The 24647-nt window shown below is 32.4% G+C and overlaps 1 long non-coding RNA gene across 1 annotated transcript; it reads left to right on the forward strand.

Annotated features, from left to right (window-relative positions):
• Positions 1-1948: 1948 nt before the first annotated feature.
• On the forward strand, positions 1949-2857 carry LOC114718167 (uncharacterized). The gene is made up of 2 exons (XR_003737787.1): positions 1949-2196; positions 2661-2857. It is a non-coding gene; the product is annotated as an uncharacterized LOC114718167 (long non-coding RNA).
• The last annotated feature ends 21790 nt before the right edge of the window (positions 2858-24647 follow it).

The raw sequence follows: 24647 nt of genomic DNA on the forward strand, positions 1-24647 counted from the left end.
TATAATTATTAATTCGTTTTATTTTTACCGCTCATTTAATGTCACAGTACCATTCATTAATAAAAAGAAAACCCCGGGGATTACTCTTCAGAGAATGATTCGATATTATTGAATGAAAACTCGTAAATAATTCTCCAATTAGATGTGTGCAAAGTCTGAGCAAAGATCAAGTTGAATTAAAGACAAACAGCATAAATTTCACCTCAAATATGCAATGAAGCATCTTACACGACATAATTCAACACAAAAGGAAACAAAAACATATACTTAAGAATTTAAAGAGATTCAAAGATTGAAGTTGAATTTCATGTCAAAAGAATAATTCATGAGATCGATTCCGTGTTTATGGGAGAGAATAAAAGAACTGTAGATGGGAAATAAAATATATATAGCACCCAAAAAAATAAAAAATAAAATAGAAAGAGTAATTAGTTTAAAGTATATATAAAAAAAATGAATGGGTAAGCTTGAAAAATGTTCAATAGGAAAAGTTGACAAACACGGAATGGAGAAGGAAATTTGATAGGTTTTAAAATATTTTTAAAAAAATGATTATAGGGAGACGAAAGGGAATTGCTTTCTCTCTCCTTTTTTTGTTTTTTGGTTCTTTGGGAATCGCCTATATTAAAAGACCAAAACAAAAGAATTTTAACTAGATGCTTAATCAGGAAAGAAATTTAATTATACAAGGCTCGTTATTTAATTAATTATATTACATATGATTCAACGTACCTGGTGCGTACGTGAAGGGTGAAAAAGTCGTCATACTCGGAGAAGAAAACGACTCAAAGACCACAAGCCAACTCATCGTGGATTTTTTTTTATTTCAGGAATTAATTTAAGCACTAATGCTATTGTTTATATGAATAGTTATGAATTACACTTTGATCTTAATTATTAGGAGATGTAATGAAGCAAGGGAGAACAATATAATAATATTGGACTGATTCAGAAGTGGTAAATTGAAACCGATAAATACTTTTGGTTTAATTTAAGTAAATTAATCAACGAAATTTCATTATGAATTAAACTTTGATCTTATCTGTATACATCTTCCTTGCCAATTTCCAATGAATTGCTTGTCATCACCAAATCATATATAATAATATGGTAACCGCTTTATCTGGTTACTTCTCAGTATCTACTACGCGAATCTAATTCAAGTCTACTCAACTTTCAAACAAAAAACTAATTTTGTAATGATGTTAGTATTGTTGTACGCTATGCATTCATCACGGAATTAAAAACTGCTTAAATTTCATCTATGAATGCAAAGAAGCATCTGGCGCGGCATAATTCAATCCCACAAAAGAATTGAGAAATTTGATATAAATTGCCAATAAATAAGAGTTGATGGTCAAAGGTTGAGATTGAATTTCACGTTAAATAACATAGACTTGATTGTTCCGTATTCGTGGGGGAAAATATGAACAAAAATTGATGAGTAGTCAAACTGATCCAAAAATGTTAAATGGGGTGCCACTTGCACATAACGGAAAGCTAATAAACATGAAAAATATCCCAACATATACAAATATATATATATATATCTACACACATATAAGCATTTCGAGCATGAGATTAATTAATTACAGTATGCTGTAAATTATGGTTCAAAAACTAACGCAATTTATAATGTATGTGGAGATTTGAAGTTGAAGTGGTCAGACACGGTGTGGAAGAAGGCTCATCTCAAGACGACCCGCAATATTAACCTTAATCGCACATGAAGTTTCAAAGTGCAACTTCGAAACGTAAGTTCAGAGTGTTAGACAGTAATTGACATGTATTTGCATGTAAATTTCCCCAACAACCAGTCTGTTAATTACCTCATTATTCCCATTTCCTTAACTTTCTCACACTTTTCATCAACCAACATGGATCATATAATACCTTGACTGAACATATATATATAGATATCTGATTCATGAGTTTTAGTACTGCAAGCCCTTGCTAGCTCTCTGATTATCAAATTACAAGCAATCTTTTGAAGAAGATATCAGAACCTTTTAATTTGTGGTGGAAGGAGCAGTATGAGTTCAAAGATAAAGACGCAGACAGCTATTAGCCCTGCCCCAACTTCTAGTAGCACTCAGACCCAGGGCACCACTATAAGACGTCCCACTAATGTCCCTAATGGTCAGGATGTCCGTTCCAATGGGGGTCATCCTTGACTCTTTCCAATTTCATTTTCAGGTAATTCGCTCGCACGCACACACACACACACATGTTATTAGGTTCTTAATTTAATTTGAACATGACAAATGAAAATGAACAGGTCCTTCACACACAGAGAGAGAGAGAGAGAGAGAGAGAGAGAGTTTGGGTTGTAATAAATGAATTAACTTTCACATATTTGCTATATTATTAAAGAGTTTTTTAGTAATTTAAGTGCCTATATAAACAGCTTTTAGATTCTCATCCTTCTTGGAATTAACATTACTCCAAAGTGTGAAGAGATCCTAATTAAATTTTGTTTATATCTGCTTATCTTAAATACTTGTAAACATTTCTACGTAAACCGAGAGAAAACTTTCCTTGTACGCATACTTATTAACTTTTATTTTGTAAATCAGCCATGTCTTGTAACAATGTTGTTATTCATCTTTTTAGAATTAATGTCTGCCTTCAATCTCATTCTGGTTCTTATTTTCATGCAGATGATCATCAAGTGCCGTTCTCGATAAAAGAATAAGGGAAGCAAAATATTATAGCGCAGTTCTATCATAATTATATAGCTAGAAAGAATAAGAATACTATGAAAAATATTTTGGTTTTATTTTGCGTCTAGAAATGATTTGTTGTTCTTGTTGCTTCCCATAAATAATATACAAAGTCAAATGTCTGAGTAGTTTCACCTGTGCATGTCTTCACTCTTGACATGTACTCTTAGAAGCAATTAACCGCTGTTATTATATTATTAAAATTGATGAATGTGCTGCGTAATTTAATTTAAATTTCGGCAAAATTCAAGAGATCAATTATTGTAAAAAAGTGGCACGATATGACCTTAACCTTCACGTCCTAAATTATCAAAACAAGAATGCTTATTTGTTAAAATACGCATAACAATGGTAAGCCACATATGTTGATTAATTCTCCACGCGGGGTTTAAATAAATCATTTATGAAATTAATATAACTTCCGCTGCAAATTTATACATCAACCAACCCTTCCTACATCTAAAAATCAACGTCCAGTATTTTTCTTCGTAGTTTAAAATATACACTTTGAATAATATAAATAACATTCAGGCTGGTAAAATTAAAACCACTAATCGTTTTTTGTCAAAAGATAATCTTATCCATTATCAATATAGCTGATTTAATTTGTTGGGTCTTCCTCGTTTCACTAATTTGGCGGAGAGAAAGGGAAATTTTTGCGTGTGCCTTATTAAATCCAAAATGCGTTATTTTAAAATTCCAAGGCTTCAAAGTGCCATTTTGTATCTTAACTTGGACCTATGTGTCATTTTCCCTTTGCAAACATATTTCACAATTCAAGATTTTAGTTGGCCTTGATTTATTTATTTATTTATTGAAAAATGGAGTGTACGGTACGCCATACATTTGCATGAAATTTAGTTGTCCTTTGGCAACAACCAAGATTACACCTAAATTCTTAATTTTTTTAAAAAATAAATGAAGATACCTTGAATTTCAACAGAAGTTAATTAAGGTCATGCGTTTTTCAGTATTATGTCCGTATTTAATTTAGTTTTTTAATTTATGATAATAATTTAAAGAAGTCCTGGCAAAAAAATTTAAAGAAAAAATTACCTGAAGGCAAATAATCTCTATTATATCTAACCAACGTCTAATAAAAGAAGAGTTAAGAAAAGTGTAGGTTGATTAGATCCAAATAACTAGTATATTAATTAAATTTTGCGTTTAATTGACTTGAATATATATATATAAGACGAAAAAATAAATATTAAAAAGAAGAAGAAAACACCCGTAAATTACACTTCCTTGTATGATTCAATATTATATATTCCACGGTCCGGGAAGTTTGAAGTCATCACACACGGTGAAGATCTTATATGTTGAACAAGAATTGGGGCCCACACGATCAAGCTTTAATTAATCTGAATCGTCTATGTTCAATGTTCAAATCTTTGTATTAGTTTTAATTCAGACATCGATCAAGCTGTTCATATTAAGCTCCATTTATTTAATAATTAACCCTTCTTGTGAAAACATGAGTCCTTTTTCATACATGAAAATATATAATGAAGAATTATGACGTTCCTAGAAATTTAGTTATGCGTGGGAAGTCAATATTGGACTACTTCACATGAAATGAGGCCTCTCAATATTCTCCGATCCAATGGTTGAGAAGAGAGTTTATAAATAGACAATATAAATATAATAGCCTGAATTTATTATTATAATCAGATTATTACTGCACTATTGCCTATTTATGATGTTACTAACATATGCACTTGGTTCAAAGTTACGTTCAGCAAAGTCTTTCATGGAAGAAGAATGGGTTTAATTGAGAATATGTTTCATCTTAGGAAAACCTAATTTGGACCACTTTCTTTATTATTTGCAAGTAATTGTAACAGCAGGTAATTGATATTTCGTTACCATATGAGCATTACTTCACATCAAATTAAATTCAATGTTTGGAAAGTATGAAGTTTGATTTAAAAAACAAAACTATATACTCCAATTTTAAAATATACTCATCTGTTTCGTAATGTAGGACCTAATTGGAAAATTAATGCTAGTCTTATATACCTATTTCACATGTTTATCAAATTTTTTAAAACAATCTTCCTTAATAGTTGGGAAATGTTCACGAGGCTACTAAATTACTAATATATAAATCGAAGTTTGATTTACCCTTAAATAAATTACTAGGATTAACAGGGATTGGGTCTAATGAAAGAAACTAACTTCTCACAATATGATGAATCAATTTTTAAATTTTTACCGAAAAATGTGCCTATATTTAATGCTTTGAACATGATTGCTTCTTATATGATATATATGCCTAGGAAAAAAAATTGTAAATGATTCACCAATAAAATGTGAGCAAAGTCTGAGCAAAGTTCAAGTTGAATTAAAAAGAAAAACAGCATAAGTTTCACCTCAAATGCAACGAAGCATCTTGCACGGCATAATTCTGAACCAAAGGGGGGAAAATGTAATAAAGAATTTAGAATTGAATAGCTAACAAGAAGAGTCGAAGACTGAAGTTCAATTTCACGTTAAACGGGAAAAAAACTAGTCAGGTGAATTCCATGTTCATGGGAGATCATGAAAGCACTGGAGAAGGAAAATAAAATAGAACCCAAAAATAAAAAAGGAGAAGGAAGCAAGAAGTCAATTATTTTAACAAACATGAATGGATATATAAAGAATGGGCGGGCCAACTTAATCAAAATGGGGAAGAAAAGTTGAGAGGTTTGGTAAAATATTCTTAAAAGACTTAATTAGGGTAAGATATTAATTAATAACGTAGGTTTGTTACATATGATTCAATGTGTGTGGTCCGTACGTCAGGGCTGAAAAAATCGAACAAAAATGTGGGCAAAATTCGAATGCTATAAATTAATCAACGAAATTTCATTATGAATTGAACTTTGATCTTATACACACATACATTGTGAATATATATAGTTGTCTGTATATGAACAACTTGCCATCTTCCTTGCCAATTTATAATAAATTACATATATCTCATCAGTATACACGCAAATCTAATTCAAATTTATTCAACTACTGAATTGTTTTAAAAACAGCCGAAATTTCACCTATGAATGAAATGAAGCATCTTGCGCTGCATATATGTGATCCCAGGAAAGAATGGAGAAATAATTTGGTATAAATTGCCAATAAACAGTGAAAGAATGAGGTTGAATTTCACATGTTAAACGAATTAAACTAGTTACGTGTTCAACGGGAGAGAATAAAACAGAATAATGGAGAAATTATATTATAATATAATTGATGAGTGAAACTGAAAAATATTAAATGGGGTGCCACATGCACTTAACGAAAAGCTAATCAACACGAAACGGATCCCAACATATGTGTGTGTGCGTGCGTGTAGAGAGAGAGATAACCATTTCGAGCATGAGTTTAATTAATTATACTCCTCCGGTCCTTAGTATAAAACCTATTTAACTAATTTGATTAGATTAAGAAAGTTAGGTAAGTTAGTTAATTATAAGAAATATGACATGTTTTTCCTAAAATACCATTGTCATTTTTCTTAATATCCTCCCTTCCTCTTCTATTTGTCATGTTTTGATTTAATTATGACTAATTGATTTTTGAGGACAATTAATGCTACCTTATCTTTGAATTTTTGCTTGCAGGTTTTTGGAAGATTTTGAAAATAAAAAAAAAAGAGAAAAGAAAAAATAAATTAAAAAAAAAGAAAATAAAATAAAATAATAAAAGGGTGGAGCAAAACGCTGCGTTTTGCTCCACCCCTAATATCCAATATTACATTCACCATAGGGGGACCCGAAAGGAAGAGACGCAAGCGGCGCTGAGGCAGAAGACGTGGGCGGCGTGAATAATACCCCACAAAACCTATTATTCAAAAACCCAGGAGCAAACCGACACACACACACGCGCGGAGGCGAAGACGCAAGCGGGGCGGGAGGAACTCACGAGCTGGAGGCGGCGTGAATTGAAGAGACCAGCGGCGAGGAAGAGAGAACGAAGGACCATAGCTTCACGGCAAAATCACTCCTGCAGATTCCATCTTCATTGTTCTTCATGGCTGAACCGAATTGGAATTTTGGTGGAGCTGTGGTGATGGTTAGGAGTAGCTAAATCCTTCCAATTCTCTAGAGCAATGGTTATGGCTTGAACTTAGAGCTTCAAAGGGGAGTTTTAACTCTTCTAATCTTTACTTCTTTCATTATAATTGTGATTTCTAGGTCTTAAAATGAATTTTATAATGTTTGAATGGGCTGTGATGATTTATATTTGTATTGAGATTGGTTATAGTTGTTGGAATCTTTGATTAGCATTTAACATTATGCTATGATTAGCTTTAATTTTTACATTGTACTGGGTCAGACTATGTTTTGAAATTATTGTGAACATTTAGTGGTAATTCAAGGTGGCTTGGTTATTGGACTAAAAATGTTAATTGCTTTTCTTTGATTTTCTTTTTGGCTAATTGTGCTGAAACAGTTTAATTGTGAATAATTAATATGCAAGGTGGCTTGGTGTTGACTATTCTAATTAAACCGAGTCTAGGGGGTGGCCCTTAGAGTCTTTTGAATTTAGCTAACTCCCAAATTAATTGAAGTAATGATAGCCTTAATCATTGTGCTAGAGGATTGCTTTTCCAATTGCTATCACTTGTTAATTCTCTTTGTTTATCTCATTCATATCCATTTTATAAAACTAAAAATCCAAAAATTATTTACTCATTTTACATCCTTTTAAATTTTGCCAATCAGGACAAGAAAATCAATCCCTTTTCAAGTCAATTCTTTATTTTTGATACTTAGTTGCTTAGGATTTCAAATAAAGGCTCCTCAAAGTGAAACGACCCGAGTTTTGCACTATATTGTATTGCTTGGATTTATTTTGATTGGGAACCCCAAGGTGAACGACAAAGGCTCTCATCATTGAATTTCACATGTTAAGAATTAAACTAGTTACGTGTTCAACGGGAGAGTCCTAATGGAGAAATTATATTATTATTTGATGAGTTAGTATTAAATGGGGTGCCACATGCACTTAACGAAAAGCTAATCAACACGAAACGGATCCCAACAATTGTGTGTGCGTGCGTGTAGAGAGAGAGAAACCATTTCGAGCATGAGTTTGAATTAATTATACTCCTCCGGTTCTTAGTATAAAACCATGCCTTTGCATTATAATGTTGGATCTACATCCAAAATTTGGCAAAAATATGAGTTTTCAAAAAATTTAGTTTGCTGGAACTAAAACTTTTTCGCCCAGAAAATTCTGAAAATTGGTATTCTAAAGATTTTGGGCATTTTAAGCAAGACTAATAGCTATGCTATTAGCCGCAGCAAATTTTTGCCAAATTCAAACGTTTTCCCTACTTTTTCTAATTTCTTTCTTTTCTGGAATTTTTCCAGATTTTTCTATTTGTGTGTTTTATTTTATTTTTCTGATTTTTCTAGCTTTTTAGGATTGTTTTGAGTTTCTTTAGATTGGCTCTTGTTAGGAATTGATTGTGTGTGACTCATGGCTTGGTTTAATAGCAATCATGATCTACCCTCGCACTCTCACTTTTTTGTAGGAAATAGTACATGGAATGAAGCACCTTCTAATTCAACATGTTTTCAAGAGATTGAAGAGTTGTTACAACAGTTGGACTCCTTCCAAGCTCAGCTAGAGTCTCAAATGCCTAACCACATCTATACCCATGATCCCTCTTGGATGAACCATCCTCCACATCAATCACCTAACCCATCACTCCAACCTCACCAACCATACTTTAATCATATATCTCTACCATATGCACACCACCAAGAACCACCTCCTTTTCCATATGAATACTACCACCAAACCTCATCCCCATCCATTCTCGTACCATTCTCTCCCCCAATCTCATGAACATCAATTCAATGAACCTGACCCATTTCTTACTATTCCTAAGAAGGACCAGATACAATTTTTAAGAGAAGCTTACGACCGCTTAAATTCATACTACCATGGATTACTTGAAGAGGTAGAAATATCTGGAATTTCTAAGGAATCAGAGGAAGAGTTAGAAGAATGTCAAAGTGCATTGGGAAAGTTCTTGAGTGATATAGCGCAAATTGAATCTGGGATGGGGAAGGATGAATCAAAGTATCCAAATTCACTCATGCAAGAGACTGAGATGAAGCAGAACATCCCACAACTCACAAGGACTCGTGCCTTACATCAGGTAATATTGCTCCTCTTCTTGAGGAGATTGACCCTTGTGCTATAACTACTATTCCTGTTAAAGCTTTTGATAATATGAGTGATATTGAGGCGGATGAAGAAATTGTCTGTGAATCCCCTCATGTTTTTGAACATGCTAATACTCATCTTGTTGCTCTTAGTGGTAGTGATTTGGATGACGATGCTGTTTTGTGTGATGATTCACATGCCAACCATGTTTCTCTTCCTAGTGTTGAAAGTGCTGTTATTGGTAAGTATGAGAACATTAAGGTTGCTAAATCTTGTTTGAGTGCAATTATTGATGACAAATGTGAGAATGATCATTGCCTTGAAAACCAATTGCATGATAATTCCTTTGAGTTAGTAGCTTCTAGTGTTGTTGAGAAAGACTCTGAAATTTTGATTGACAAAATTATGCATGTAGATGAGTCTTTCCAACAAGTTTTGTGTCTTGTGATTTGCCTCCTGATTTAGTTAGCTGTGTCAATAGTAGTATTCTGCATGAATCTTCTTCTGCTTTCATGCTTTTACCTCCCACCTCTTGTGAATGTGATAGTGATGTGCTGTACTCCAATAACTGTCAGTTGGATTCTTCATTTCCACGTCACATGAACCTAAGTGTTTTGAAACTTTAAATGATTGTTTGACTCCTACTGATGGGGGTATCATTGACTTTCTTGGATGCTGTAGCTACTTGAAGAGCCTGGATCATAAAATGTCTTACTTTATTTGAAATATCTTGAAGTCTCTATTGCTAGATTTGGTACTGCTGCTGGCTTGTTTTTGTGCAGGCACATAATTGGAAGGGATCTCCTCAACACCAAAACTCCACCATATGCTCTTGGACCTCTTTTAATTGACCCTGAGCCACCACCAAGAAAGTGCAATCATCAAGAGCAATCCTTTTTGCTAAACTTTATGTTTTCTCATTATTGATGAGAATTTCTCTTTTAAGAGTCTAAGGCGCTTTAAGCACAAGGTTGTCTCTTCCTCCTCACTTATTCTCTCTTAACTTTGCATCGATTAACTGTGCTTAACTGAATTATTGAAAAGGATAAGTGTGGGGGAGTTAGTCTAGTAGAAAAGTAACTTTGTTTTTTGTTTACTCCCTTATTGATCCTCTTTTCTCTCTTGTCATTACCTTGTCCTGGGATTTGCATTGAGGACAATGCAAAATTTAAGTGTGGGGGAGGGATTGTTGTTGAGCTTTCTCTTGAAAAAAAAAAATTTGCCTTTGGATTTGCACATGTTTCCTAAGTATTGCTGCTATAATGCTCCTCTTCTTTGCCTTATTGTTGATTTCTTTCTGAATTGCATCGCATCATTTGAGAGTAATTCTTGCTTAGGAATTTTGTTGCTGGTTTCTATGTCCTCCTGTTTTCATTCGTCTCAGTGTTCTGCACTGCTGTATGGGCGAGTTGCTGTTTTCTCTGTTGCTGAATTTTGACTTTTGTAATCCTTGGGCATCTCTTTTAAAATCTTTTTGCACAATGTTTGTGAATATTGCTCGGCTGAGTTGATTGCATTTGATTTGAGTGATTTCTGTTCTTAGTTTATTAGCATAGTAGAATGCCTTTAGTGCAGTGTTATTAACCTTGTTTCATAGCTTGATCATTAAGGAGGAAACATCTTGGAGAAAGCCTTGATGGAAGGATTGTTGAGCCATATATTTTCTCATCTTGTGTGATTTTCACCTAGTTTTGGTTAACCTCTAGAACTTGTCTAGATTCTTTTTCAAAACTGCATTAATACCTAGATTTGTGAAGATAATAGGGGCATTCATTTCTAGACCTTTACCCAAACACAAACCACTTCATTTAACCTTTGTTCACCCCTTTGAGCCTTCACTTTCATTCCATTCATTTTTTTTAACAAGTTTTTGCATGAGTTAAATTTGGTTTTTTTCATTTTGAAAAGTACATCATTAATGTCTATATCTTTGCCTTCTTGGGTTTGGATGCCAAAAAAAAAAAAGAAATAGAAAAAGGCAAGAAAGAGAAGAAAATGTTTAGAAAAAGCCAAAGAAAGAAAGTTATAAAAAAAAAAAGGAGAGAAAATAAGTTGCAACAAAAGAATAAATTTGAAATAAGGCATTCCATGGTGGTTTGAAGAGCAAGGATTTCTTTCTCAAAAGGTTAAAATCTACACATTGGTGTTGTTTCATGATTGTACTTTAAGCTCACTTTGAGTTGATACTTTATTACTCATGCATTTCACTTGTTAGTCCATTCATTCATTTGGCCTTGTTTTTCGACATTACAACCCTTGAAGTCCCCTTGATCATGAGTCTAAGGTATGTTAGTAGTGGAGATCCTAGAATCTCTACAAGCTTATGGTAGGTGCTAATCTAGGTGGATTGAGCGAAATTTTTCCCATTTGAGAGATGAGTGAAACACTTGTACCTTATGTGAGCTCTATTATGTTTCTCTTCCTTTATCTTGCTATGTTTCTTGTGTTAATTTCTTTGCACTGAAGTATTCTATGATTGTTGATTAATTAAGAATAAAGGTTACTTGAGTTAATTGCACATTCATGCTTAGTTAGTTTAATGTTTGCTTGCATTGAGTCTCTCTATTGAATTCTTCTTTAATGAAGTTTTGCCCAGGAGTGCAAAAGGCTAAGTGTGGGGGAGTTGACAAACTCAATTATTTTATATTTTGGTATCTTTTATGAGTTTTGTCAGCTTAATTGGTCCCTTTTTGCCTTAATTGACTTATTTTTGAATTATTATTTTATAGGGGCAAAATTGTCATGTTTTGATTTAATTATGACTAATTGATTTTTGAGGACAATTAATGCTACCTTATCTTTGAATTTTTGCTTGCAGGTTTTTGGAAGATTTTGAAAATAAAAAAAAAGAGAAAAGAAAAAATAAATTAAAAAAAAGAAAATAAAATAAAATAATAAAAGGGGGAGCAAAACGCTGCGTTTTGCTCCACCCCTAATATCCAATATTACATTCACCATAGGGGGACCCGAAAGGAAGAGACGCAAGCGGCGCTGAGGCAGAAGACGTGGCGGCGTGAATAATACCCCACAAAACCTATTATTCAAAAACCCAGGAGCAAACCGACACACACACACGCGCGGAGGCGAAGACGCAAGCGGGCGGGAGGAACTCACGAGCTGGAGGCGGCGTGAATTGAAGAGACCAGCGGCGAGGAAGAGAGAACGAAGGACCATAGCTTCACGGCAAATCACTCCTTGCAGATTCCATCTTCATTGTTCTTCATGGCTGAACCGAATTGGAATTTTGGTGGAGCTGTGGTGATGGTTAGGAGTAGCTAAATTCTTCCAATTCTCTAGAGCAATGGTTATGGCTTGAACTTAGAGCTTCAAAGGGGAGTTTTAACTCTTCTAATCTTTACTTCTTTCATTATAATTGTGATTTCTAGGTCTTAGAATGAATTTTATAATGTTTGAATGGGCTGTGATGATTTATATTTGTATTGAGATTGGTTGTAGTTGTTGGAATCTTTGATTAGCATTTAACATTATGCTATGATTAGCTTTAATTTCTTTACATTGTACTGGGTCAGACTATGTTTTGAAATTATTGTGAACATTTAGTGGTAATTCAAGGTGGCTTGGTTATTGGACTAAAAATGTTAATTTCTTTTCTTTGATTTTCTTTTTGGCTAATTGTGCTGAAACAGTTTAATTGTGAATATTAATATGCAAGGTGGCTTGGTGTTGATTATTCTAATTAAACCGAGTCTAGGGGGTGGCCCTTAGAGTCTTTTGAATTTAGCTAACTCCCAAATTAATTGAAGTAATGATAGCCTTAATCATTGTGCTAGAGGATTGCTTTTCCAATTGCTATCACTTGTTAATTCTCTTTGTTTATCTCATTCATATCCATTTTATAAACTAAAAATCCAAAAATTATTTACTAATTTTACATCCTTTTAAATTTTGCCAATCAGGACAAGAAAATCAATCCCTTTTCAAGTCAATTCTTTATTTTTGATACTTAGTTGCTTAGATTTCAAATAAAGGCTCCTCAAAGTGAAACGATCCGAGTTTTGCACTATATTGCATTGCTTGGATTTATTTTTGATTGGGAACCCCAAGGTGAACTACAAAGGCTCTCATCATTGAATTTCACATGTTAAACGAATTAAACTAGTTACGTGTTCAACGGGAGAGAATAAAACAGAATAATGGAGAAATTATATTATAATATAATTGATGAGTGAAACTGAAAAATATTAAATGGGGTGCCACATGCACTTAACGAAAAGCTAATCAACACGAAACGGATCCCAACATATGTGTGTGTGCGTGCGTGTAGAGAGAGATAACCATTTCGAGCATGAGTTTAATTAATTATACTCCTCGGTCCTTAGTATAAAACCTATTTAACTAATTTGATTAGATTAAGGAAGTTAGGTAAGTTAGTTAATTATAAGAAATATGACATGTTTTTCCTAAAATACCATTGTCATTTTTCTTAATATCCTCCCTTCCTCTTCTATTTATTATGGTTCAAAGAGTATCCATGGAGCTAATTTAGGAAAAACTGATAAATATGAGAAATAGATTTTATATTTAGGACCAAAATTAACTCAACAATTAGGTCCTATATTAACTATCGGAGGAGTAGTATAATGTAAATATGATTCAAAATCCAACGTAATTTGTAATGCATGTAGAGATTTGTGGTTGAAGTGGTCAGAAACGGTGGTGAAGAAGGCTCATCTCAAGACGACCCGCAATATTAACCTTACTCGCACATTAAGTTTCAAAGTTCAATTTCGAAACGCAAGTTCAGAGTGTTAGGCAGTAATTGATCATGTATCGGCACATAAATTTCCTCAACAATCACTTGGTTAATTACCTCATTATTCCTATTTCCTTAACTTTAATCATACGATACTTTGACTGAATAGTACACAAACACACACACACACACACACGCATATCAGATTCATGAGTTTCAGTACTGCAGACCCTAGCTAGCAATCTGATTATCAAATTACAAGCAATCTTGCTGAAGAAGAAGAAGAAGATCAGAACCTTTAATTTGTGGAGGAGGAGCAGTATGAATTCTTCCAACAACATAAGACCTAGCACTAATGTCCCTACTGCTCAGGATACCCGTTTCCCACCTTCTGGTGGTACTCAGACACAGGACTCCTACAATATAAGGCCTGGCACTAATGGTCCTCCGGCTCAGGATACCCGTTCCCCACCTTCTGGTGGCACTCAGACACAGGGCATCATTGTCATCAGGTAATTCACACACACACACACACACAACACACACACACACACATTTACTCCTTTGTTTATTCATATAAATCATCCTCTTCAGCGGGAAAAACTGATGAGTGATGTGTTATTTTTAATATTTTTTAGTCTGAATCGCGTTTTCAACGTTCAATTCCAACGTAATTAAGTTCAAAATGTTAGACGCTAACTAACTAATATGCATACACATAAGAGACGAGTATTCGTTTGTAAATTTCCTCAACGATATTAGTTGGTGATTACCTCATTATTCCCATTTCGTTAATTTTCTCGCACTGTTCATCATCAACGATTTTAGTTGACTTTATAATCGTATTTTATAATTCCAGATTTTAGTTGACCTTGGTTTAATGAATTCTTTTTGTTGACCAAAACGGTGCTATACGTTTGTATATATTAAAAAAAAAAAAAACAAAGGGTGACCTCTGGCATCCATCAAGATTTCACCTAAATTTCTTTGACGTTTTTTTTTTTAATAAATGACGACATCACGCGTTTCTACAGAAATCAATATTATTTATAATAATAATAATAATTATATTATTATTATTACTATTATTATTATGTTCGTGTTTAATTTGTTTTTCTTTAATTCATGACGATAATAATTTAAACTGTTGAAGTTGTCATGTACCGTGAAGATCTTATGTGTTGAACAAGAGTTGGGAGTTATGATCCACACGATGGATCCCAATATATTAATCAACATTCAAACCTTTGCATTCCCTCTGTTCCTCTTATAAATAATATTGGATTCCATCATGTAGAGAAAAATATTGGTTAAAAATAATAAAAATGTAAAACTGGAAGTTCTTTTCTTCAAAATACTTTTATTTATAGAAGATAGAGCATAAGAAAGAGAATAAAAAAAATTATTGTAATAAAGAGAATTATGAAAGAGAGAATATGGATAGAAAGAGATAAGTGTTTGAAAAATAAGAAGACAAATATATTGATTATTGAAATAAATAATAAATGGGGATAAAATAGAAAATTTGCTACAAAAATTTAAGACAACTAATAAGTATTGCTTATATTTAGGGACAAAAAGAAAAGGATAGTTGTACTTATAAAAAGAGACTGAGAGAGTATTGTTTTAATTCTGACATGAATCAATTTACACTTTTAAGCTTCGTTTATTATATTTAATTATGTGCATAGATATTTTAATAAGATTAGAGAGACCAAAATGAATGAAACAGGTTATATACTAAAGGACCATAAAAGGCCTGCATTTTGAGCATCAGATAGATTGAGTAATAATATCATTTTATTAGAACAGATCTTAATTACAGTGTGTGAAGTTTGAGGGGGAAGTGGTCATAGAATGTAAAGAGGACTAAAGACCAACATTAATAGACTAGGGAGCCCCAAAAAAAAATAAGTTCTTTATTAAAAGAAAAATGATTATACCTTAATTCTGTTATGTTTTTTAAAAAATATGTGTGGAAGGAAAAAGGTTAAATATTATTTTCTTCACAATTTAAAGTAGTTGGGAGGTATTAAAATCAAAAATTTTAAAATACTTTCTTAAGTTATTATTTGTTTTCATTCCAATGATTCAGTGTGTGTGTGTATATAATTTAGCTTGAATTTTTCAAGAATTGGTCTTGCACACGTAAACAAAAAAGTAAAAACAAACAAGAAGAAGAAGAAGAAGGATCACAGTGACCTCTGCGAAGTTATAGGTAAATCACCATCCCCGGTTACTTCCGCCGGAAGATATATAATGGGCTTGTCCTCTTATATGTTGAATGTGAAAATTAATGGGAAAATTCCACCCTCTAGCTGGTGATGATATGACCATATTAGAAATATTAATTGGGTCCTGAAAATTAAGAAAATTCCATGAAAAGATGTACACATATTTGCCGACAATAATAAGAGACACATAGAGAAGTCAATGGTATAAGAATTTCCGACAAAATGTGAGGAAATATCCCACGATAGTATGTTTGATTCAACTACGCACTAAAAAATTTCTGCCTTTTCGGCCAATACAAATAACCCAAAAAAAAAAACCCCAAAAATTGAAATACTGTATATAATGCCCAAGGGACCCAAGTTGACCTTGTTTAGGTGAAGGACAAAATTAAATGTTCACGGCTCTGTGTGACGCCGTTAAAAGACGGTTTAAAGTCTTTGGTCTTTATTTAAGGTGCTTTCCCACGACATGACCGCCCCTCTCTGTCCGGGGAAGCTCCATTAATTAAATGAAACTCTCTCTGCTTTATTCACAAGATAGCGTTGAGAGAAACTAACATCAACATTTCTCTGTAAATTTCTTATCCTAGCTTCCCCTTCACGCAAGTTCATAATCCCCTCTTTTTATATGTGCGTGTATTCATGTAAATTTCAAGAAATCATAATTCTTTAGTACAATTCATTTAAATAACTATTTTTAAAATATGCTTAAGTTCCAAAAAAAAACCCTTATAGTACACACTTTTATAGTTCTATTATAAGCTACTTCTACAAGTCTCACACAGACTAAAAAAAGTTAAACTTTATTAATTTTTATTTAAAATTTAATAACTTTTTAATTTTATTCCTATTTAATATGCATTATACACCATGTAAACAATATCGACATAATATAAATGAAGAATAAAATTGTATATCTATAAAAAAAAATCTCAATACCCTATAAGTAGAACGAGAAAGTATATAGTTAAAATCATCGATATCAATGTAAAATATAAAGTCTCTAAAAAAACCATGCTATTCATAAGCTATAAATTACTCCTTTGGTCCTATTTATAGGGAAGAGAAAAAAAGATACTTTTTGGTTCTATTTATACAGTATTGAGAGAAATTTTTTTTGTATATGGATATACAATTTTACCTTTTATTTATTATTATATTCAGTTTGTTTATACAAAGTATAATGTATATGGAATAGGAATAAAGTTAGATGCATGTTGAATTTTAAATGAGAGTTAATAAAATTTAAAATTTTTCTTGGTCTGTCTAAAACACGTTGAAAGTGTTGGAAATGATTTATAAATATGACAAGTATATATATGTAGATCAATTGAATTTTATAATTAGGAAGGGACTCAGAGGTACGGTTCCGTGAAGGGACATAGGAAGTTTTGAAGGGTCCTACACGGCCAACACAACTCCGACCATTCCATATCTCTCCTTTTCATTGTCGGGCACTTCAGGCAACGGCCCCGTCAAGTCGTGTGGCCGGGAAGTTTGAGTCTGTAATCTCATTTATAAGTATTTTTACCATGTTTTATTAAAATAAAAAATTAAATAGCTTTCTAATTTTGCTTTTTTTAATACATATATATATGCACATTTTAAGAAAATAGTAATTTACACAATAATATATGAAGAGCAAAATAATTATAATACAATTGTCATATTAAAAATTTCAACAGAAGTTAATTAAGGTCATGCGTTTTTCAGTATTATGTTCGTATTTAATTTATTTTTTTAATTTATGATAACAATTTAAAGAAGTCCTGTCAAAAAAATTTAAAGAAAATTACCTGAAGGCAAATAATCTCAATTATATGTAAGAAAAGTGCAGGTTGATTAGATCCAACTCACTAGTATATTAATTAAATTTTACGTTTAATTAACTTGAATATATATATAAGACGAAAAAATAAGATTAAAAAAAAACAAAGAAACACACCCGTAAATTACACTTCCTTGTATGATTCAATATTATATATTCCACGGTCCGGGAAGTTTGAAGTCATCACACACGGTGAAGATTTTATATGTTGAACAAGAATTGGGACCCACACGATCAAGCTTTAATTAATCTGAATCGTTTATGTTCAATGTTCAAACCTTTGCATTAGTTTTAATTCAGACATCGATCAAGCTGTTCATATCAAGTCCTTTTTCACACATGAAAATATATAATGAAGAATTATGACGTTCCTAGAAATTTAGTTATGCGTGGGAAGTCCATATTGGACTACTTCAAATAGACAATATATATAATAGCCTGAATTTATTATTATAATCAGATTATCACTTCACTATTGCCTATTTATGATGTTACTAACATATGTATTTGGTTCAAATTAAGTTACGTTCAGCAAAGTCTTTCATGGAAGAAGAATGGGTTTAATTGAGAATATGTTTCATATTAGGAAAAAACTAATTTTGACCACTTTCTTTATTATTTGCAAGTAATTGTAACAGCAGTAATTAATATTTCGTTACCATATCAGCGTTACGTCACATCAAATTAAATTCAATGCTTGGAAAGTATGAAGTTTGATTTAAAAAACAAAATTATATACTCCAATTTTAAAATATACTTGACAAACTCAATGATTTTTATATATTTTGATATCTTTTATATAGGTTTTGTCAACTTAATTAGTCCTTTTGGCATTAATTGATTGTTAATTGATTTAATATATTTTATTTTAAATTATTATTTTATAGGGGCAAAATTGTCATATTTTGATTTAATTGTGACTAATTGATTTTTGAGGACAATTAATGCTACCTTATCCTAGAATTTTGTTTGCAAGTTTTTGGAAGATTTAAAAATAAAAATAAAAATTAAAAAAAAAGAAAAAATATAATAATAAGGGTAAGGAAAACGCAACGTTTTGCCCCCCTAACCTAATGTACAATTAATCATCATCATCTTCATATGCAGTCAAGGAAGCAAGACGCGAGGAGTGAGCAGAGCTGGCGGCAAAAAGAAAAAAGAAAGAGCAGAGCGTAAGCAAAACAGAACAAGACGACAGCGCCTTCACCTTCATCTTCTCCTGGGCACGACAGAACCAGCCACGAGCAGGGGCAGAAAACAGAGTGCCAGCGTCGTGAAGTGTGAACAGTATTCTTTCATGGAAGCTTACAAGAGTATTGATTGTGGCATTTTTGATGGCAAACCGTGGCTAGAACTTAATAATTCTCTAATTCAGCAACAATGGCAGGAGCTCCGATCATCAAAAGAGAGTTTAGGTACTTTAATTTACTATCCAATAATTGTTTGACAATTCCTAGGTCCTATGATAGTTGTCTGATTGTTGGAAAATTGTTATTGTTAAATCTGATTATATTTGGAGATTATTGTGACTGGATTATTGTTTAGCATTTGATATTGGACTGTTTTATAACTTAATTTCAATTATAATGTTGTGGTTATGACATTTGTATTGATTTTGGAGTTAATATATTGTGATTTTCTAAGATGGCTTGGAATCTTGGATCATATTATCTCTTACTAGCTTTAATTTTGTTGTTTTGGATTTAAGAGTTCTAGTTAAGCAATGGTTTTTAGCATCCTTGATCCCATTCTGGTTGCAGTTAGTAAGTTGGGATTTTAGGAAAATATTTTGTGGCAATTCGAGGTGACTTAGTTGTTAGATTAAAAGTTTAATTATAATTCTAAATTCATTATTTTAACTCCCGTATCTTTTGGAGTGAGGATGCCTGTGTTGTTGAATTGGAGGATTAATTATTATCATTGTTATTTGTGTGTTTCGTTTTCATTTCTTTAATCTTCATTCATTTTAATCATTTTTATTTAAAAACAAAAAAAGGTATTTTAATTTCAATTGATTTCATGGTATTTAATTGACAATTATCAAATCAAAAATTCTTTTTATAGTTTAGGTTACTTGCATTTATTTACTAGGATTTAATTTCCTTTTCAGCTCCTCAAAGTGAATACAACCCGGATTATGCACTATATTACATTAATTCGGTTAATTTTTGGAGTAACCCAAAGTGACAAATTAAGGGCAATTATTTCAATACTCATCTAGTTCTTAATGTAAGACCTAAATGAAAAATTAATGCTAGTCTTATATATTTATTTCACATATTTATCAATTTTTTTTTAAAACAAGTTTCCTTAATAGTTGGGAAATGTTCAGGAGGCTACTAAATTACTAATATATCATTCCAAGTTTCCTTTACCCTTGAATAAATTACTAGGATTAACAGGGATTTGGTCTAATAGAAAAAACTAGTTTCTCATAATATGATGAATCAGTGTTTAAATTTTTATTGAGAAAGGTGTTCACATTGAGTGCTTTGAACATGATTGCTTCTTATGATATATATTCCTCGGGAAAAAATTGTAAACGATTCACCAATAAAGTGAGAAAAGTCTGAGCGAAGTTCAAGTTGAATTAAAAAGACAAACAGCATAAATTTCACCTCAAATGCAACGAAGCATCTTGCACGGCATAATTCTGCACGAAAGGGGAGCAAATGTAATGAAGAATTTAGAATTGAATAGCTAACAAGAAGAGCGGAAGACTGAAGTTCAATTTCACGTTAAACGGGAAAAAACTAATCAAGTCAATTCTATGTTCATGGGAGATCATGAAAGCACTGGAGAAGGAAAATAAAATAGAACCGAAAATAAAAAAGGAAGAACGAAGCAAGAAGTCAATTATTTTAAAAAACATGAATGAATATATGAAGAAAGGATGGGCCAACCTAATCAGAATGGAGAAGAAAAGTAGAGATGTTTAGTAAAATATTCTTCAAAGGATTAGAGAGAGACGAAAAAATCGAACAAAAATGTAGGCAAAATTCGAATGCCATAAATTAATCAACGAAATTTCATTATGAATTGAACATTGATCTTATCTGTGTACACAACACACATATATTGTGAATATATTTATAGTTGTCTGTATATGAATAACTTGCCATCTTCCTTGCCAATTTCCAATAAATTACATATATCTCTTCAGACTACACGCAAATCTAATTCAAATTTATTCAACTATTGAATTTTTTTAAAAACAGCTGAAATTTCACCTATGAATGAAATGAAGCGTTTTACGCTGCATTTATGTGATCCCAGGAAAGAACGGACAAATAATTTGGTATAAATTGCCAATAAACAGTGAAAGAATGAGGTTGAATTTCACATGTTAAACGAAATAAACTAGTTACGTGTTCAAAGGGAGAGAATAAAACATGATAATGGAGAAATTATATTATAATATAATTGATGAGTGAAACTGAAAAATATTAAATGGGGTGCCACATGCACTTAACGAAAAGCTAATCAACATGAAACGGATCCCAACATATAAATATATATATAGATAACCATTTCGAGCATGAGATTAATTAATTATAGTATGATGTAAATATGATTCAAAATCCAACGTAATCCAGCATATTAACCTTACTCGCACATTAAGTCTCAAAGTTCAATTCCGAAACGCAAGTTCAGAGTGTTAGGCAGTAATTGATCATGTATTTGCATATAATTTCCTCAGCAGTCACTTGGTTAATTACTTCATTATTCCCATTTCCTTAACTTTCTCACACTTTTCATCAACCAACGTGGATCATATGATACCTTGACTGAATACATGTATATATACACACACGCATACGCCTATCTGATTCATGAGTTTCAGTACTGCAAAGCTAACTATCTCATTATCAAATTACAAGCAATCTTTTGAAGAAGAAGAAGAAGATCAGAACCTTTAATTTGCGGGGGAAGGAGCAGTATGAGTTCTTCCACCATAAACACGCAGACAACCATTAGCCCTGCCCCACCTTCTGGCGGCACTCAGACGCAGGGCTCCAACAATATAAGAAGTCCCACTAATATCCCTAATGGCCAGGCTGTCCGTTCCCATGGGGGTCATCGTTGACTCTTTTCAATTTCATTTTAGGTAATTCGCGCACATAAACACACGCGCGCGCGCGCGCGCACACACACACATATTTACTCTCCTTTCTTTATTCATATGAATCATCCTCTTCGTTAGGAAAAACTGAGGAGTGATGTGTTATTGAATCTTTCATGAGTTTGCCATGAAGGCTAAATTTTATGCTTGTTATTACGTTCTTAATTTAATTTGAACATGACTGACAAACTCAATTATTTTTATATATTTTGATATCTTTTATATGAGTTTTGTCAGCTTAATTGGTCCCTTTTTGCCTTAATTGATTTAATTTATTTTATTTGAAGTATTATTTTAGGGGCAAAATTGTCATATTTTGGTTTAATTGTGAGTAATTATTTTTTTAGGACAATTAATGCTACTTATTTTTGAATTTTGTTTGCAGGTTTTTAGAAGATTAAAAATAAAATTAAAATTAAAAAAAAAAAAAAAAAAAAAAGAAAAATAATTTTTTTTAAAAAAAAATATAATAAAGGGGAGCAAAACGCAACGTTTTCCCCCCAACCTAATATACTATAATCTTCATCTTCTCCGGAAGAAGCACGCAGAACGGAGAGAGCTGATACACGCAAGCGACGCATACAAAACAGAGCAAGCGGGACAGCGGCGGAAAACGGAGCAACACACGAAGGAGACTGGACGAGCTCGACGGCGTGGAGAGGCAGACTCATCCATCCCTCATCATCACCTCTCCCATCTCCGTTCAAAACCATCATCATCGTCATCTTCTTACTGGTGGCAGCGAGCTCGACGGCGACGTAGACGAAGCAGGGAGCTGACGGCGTGAAACAAGTGAGGAGTGCGGGTGTTGAGTGAGCTGAGGGCCGACGGTGCTGGGGAAGACGCAAGACACAACAGAGACGCTGAGTGGCGGCGCACACAAACAGCAAGCAGAACAGCACGGTCGGCGTCATCCTTCATCAATTCCTCACCGTATTCTCCCGGCGTGAACAGTGTTCCTCCATGGAAATTTGCAGCAGAACTTTGATTACAGCAACTCTTATGGCAATCCGTGGCTAAGGTCTCATAATTCTCTAATTCAACAATAATGGCAGGAGCTCGGATCATCAAAGGGGAGTTTAGTTACTTTAATTTCCTGTCTAATAATTATTTAACAATTCCTAGGTCTTAGGATAGTTATTCTTATTATTAGAAAATTTTGTTTTGTTAAATCTGATTATTTGTGGAGATTATTGTGAATGGATTATTGTTTAGCATTTGACATTGGGCTGTTTATAGCTTTGATTTCAATTATGATATTGTGGTTATGACATTTATATTGATTTTGGAGTTAATATATTGTGATTTTCTAAGGTGGCTTGGAATTTTGGATTATATTTCTTGTCTTCTTGCTAGCTATATTCTGTTTATTTTGGATTTAAAAGTTCTAATTAAGCATTGGTTTTTAGCATCCTTAATCCCATTTTACTATTCTGGTTCAGTTAGTAAATTAGGATTTTAGAAAAATATTTTGTGGCAATTCGAGGTGGCTCGGTTGTTGGATTAAAAGCTTAATTATAATTCTTAATTCATTGTTTTAATTAATTCCCATATCTCTTTAGAGTGATGATTGCCTACATTGTTGAATTGGAGGATTGATTTTTATCAGTGTTATTTGTGTGTCTCATTTTTATTTCTTTAATCTTCATTCATTTTAATCATTTTACATAAAAACAAAAAAAAAAGTATTTTAATTTCAATTTAATTCATGGTGTTTAATTAGAAATTCTCAAATCAAAAATTCCTTTTATAGTTTAGGTTACTTGCAATTATTTACTAGGATTTAATTTCATTTTCGGCTCTCAAAGTGAATACGACCCGGATTGTGTACTATTTGCATTAATTCGGTTAATTTTTAGAGTAACCCCAAAACGACAAATTAAGGGAAGTTAACTTCAATGACATATGAAAATGAATTTTCAAACAAGTTCTTGACACTCACACGCGCGCGCGCGCGCACTCAGGTTTGCGTTGTAACATAAATGAATTAACTTTCACATGTTTGCTATATTATTAAAGAATTTTTGTAGTAACTTAAGTGCCTATATGAACAGATTTTTAGATTCTCATCCTTCTTGTTATTGTGATGTAACCTTACTCCGAAGTGCCAAGAGATCCTAATTAATTAATCAGCCGCTGCCTCGTAATAGTTTTGTTCTTCTTCTTTTTGTTTTAATGTCTGACTTCAATCTCATTTTGGCTTTCATTTTCATGTGCAGATCATCAAGTGCCAGTGGTATATATATTGAAGTGACGTCGGTTGATAAAGAATAAGGGGAAGCAAAAATTTATAGTGCAATTACGTCCACGGGATATTCTATCATGATTAGCTCGCAATAATTAGAATATTATAAAGATTATTATTCAGCCTTTTTTCTTTTGTTTTTTTGTTTTTAAGTCTAGGGCTTGATTTGTTGCGTTAATTCTTGTTGCTTTCCATAAATACAAATACAGTAGTGGAATATAATGCAATCATTGGAATAATACAAAGTAAGGTGTCTGAGTAGCCTAATATAATCTTCATGCATGTCTTCACTTTCGACATTTACGTTGGTATACTCATAGAAGTAACCATTATTATTATTATTATTATTATTATTATTTATTATTATTATTATTATTATATTATTATTATTATTATTATTATTATTAAAATTTAAGAATGTGCCACGTAATTAATTTTAATTTCGGTAATATTCAAGAGATCAACTATTGTCAACGAGTCGTATGACCTTAACCTTCAAATGCTAAATTAAAAAAAAATAAGAATGCTTGTTTATTAAAATATACGTAAAAATATTTAATGATAATATATACTATGCAACATCATATATAATGGTAAATATTTTCATCATAA

Source organism: Neltuma alba, unplaced genomic scaffold (genome assembly GCF_004799145.2).
Source record: "Neltuma alba isolate B1F8T4 unplaced genomic scaffold, ASM479914v2 tig00011816_pilon, whole genome shotgun sequence".
In the NCBI taxonomy this organism is placed as follows: Eukaryota; Viridiplantae; Streptophyta; class Magnoliopsida; order Fabales; family Fabaceae; genus Neltuma; species Neltuma alba.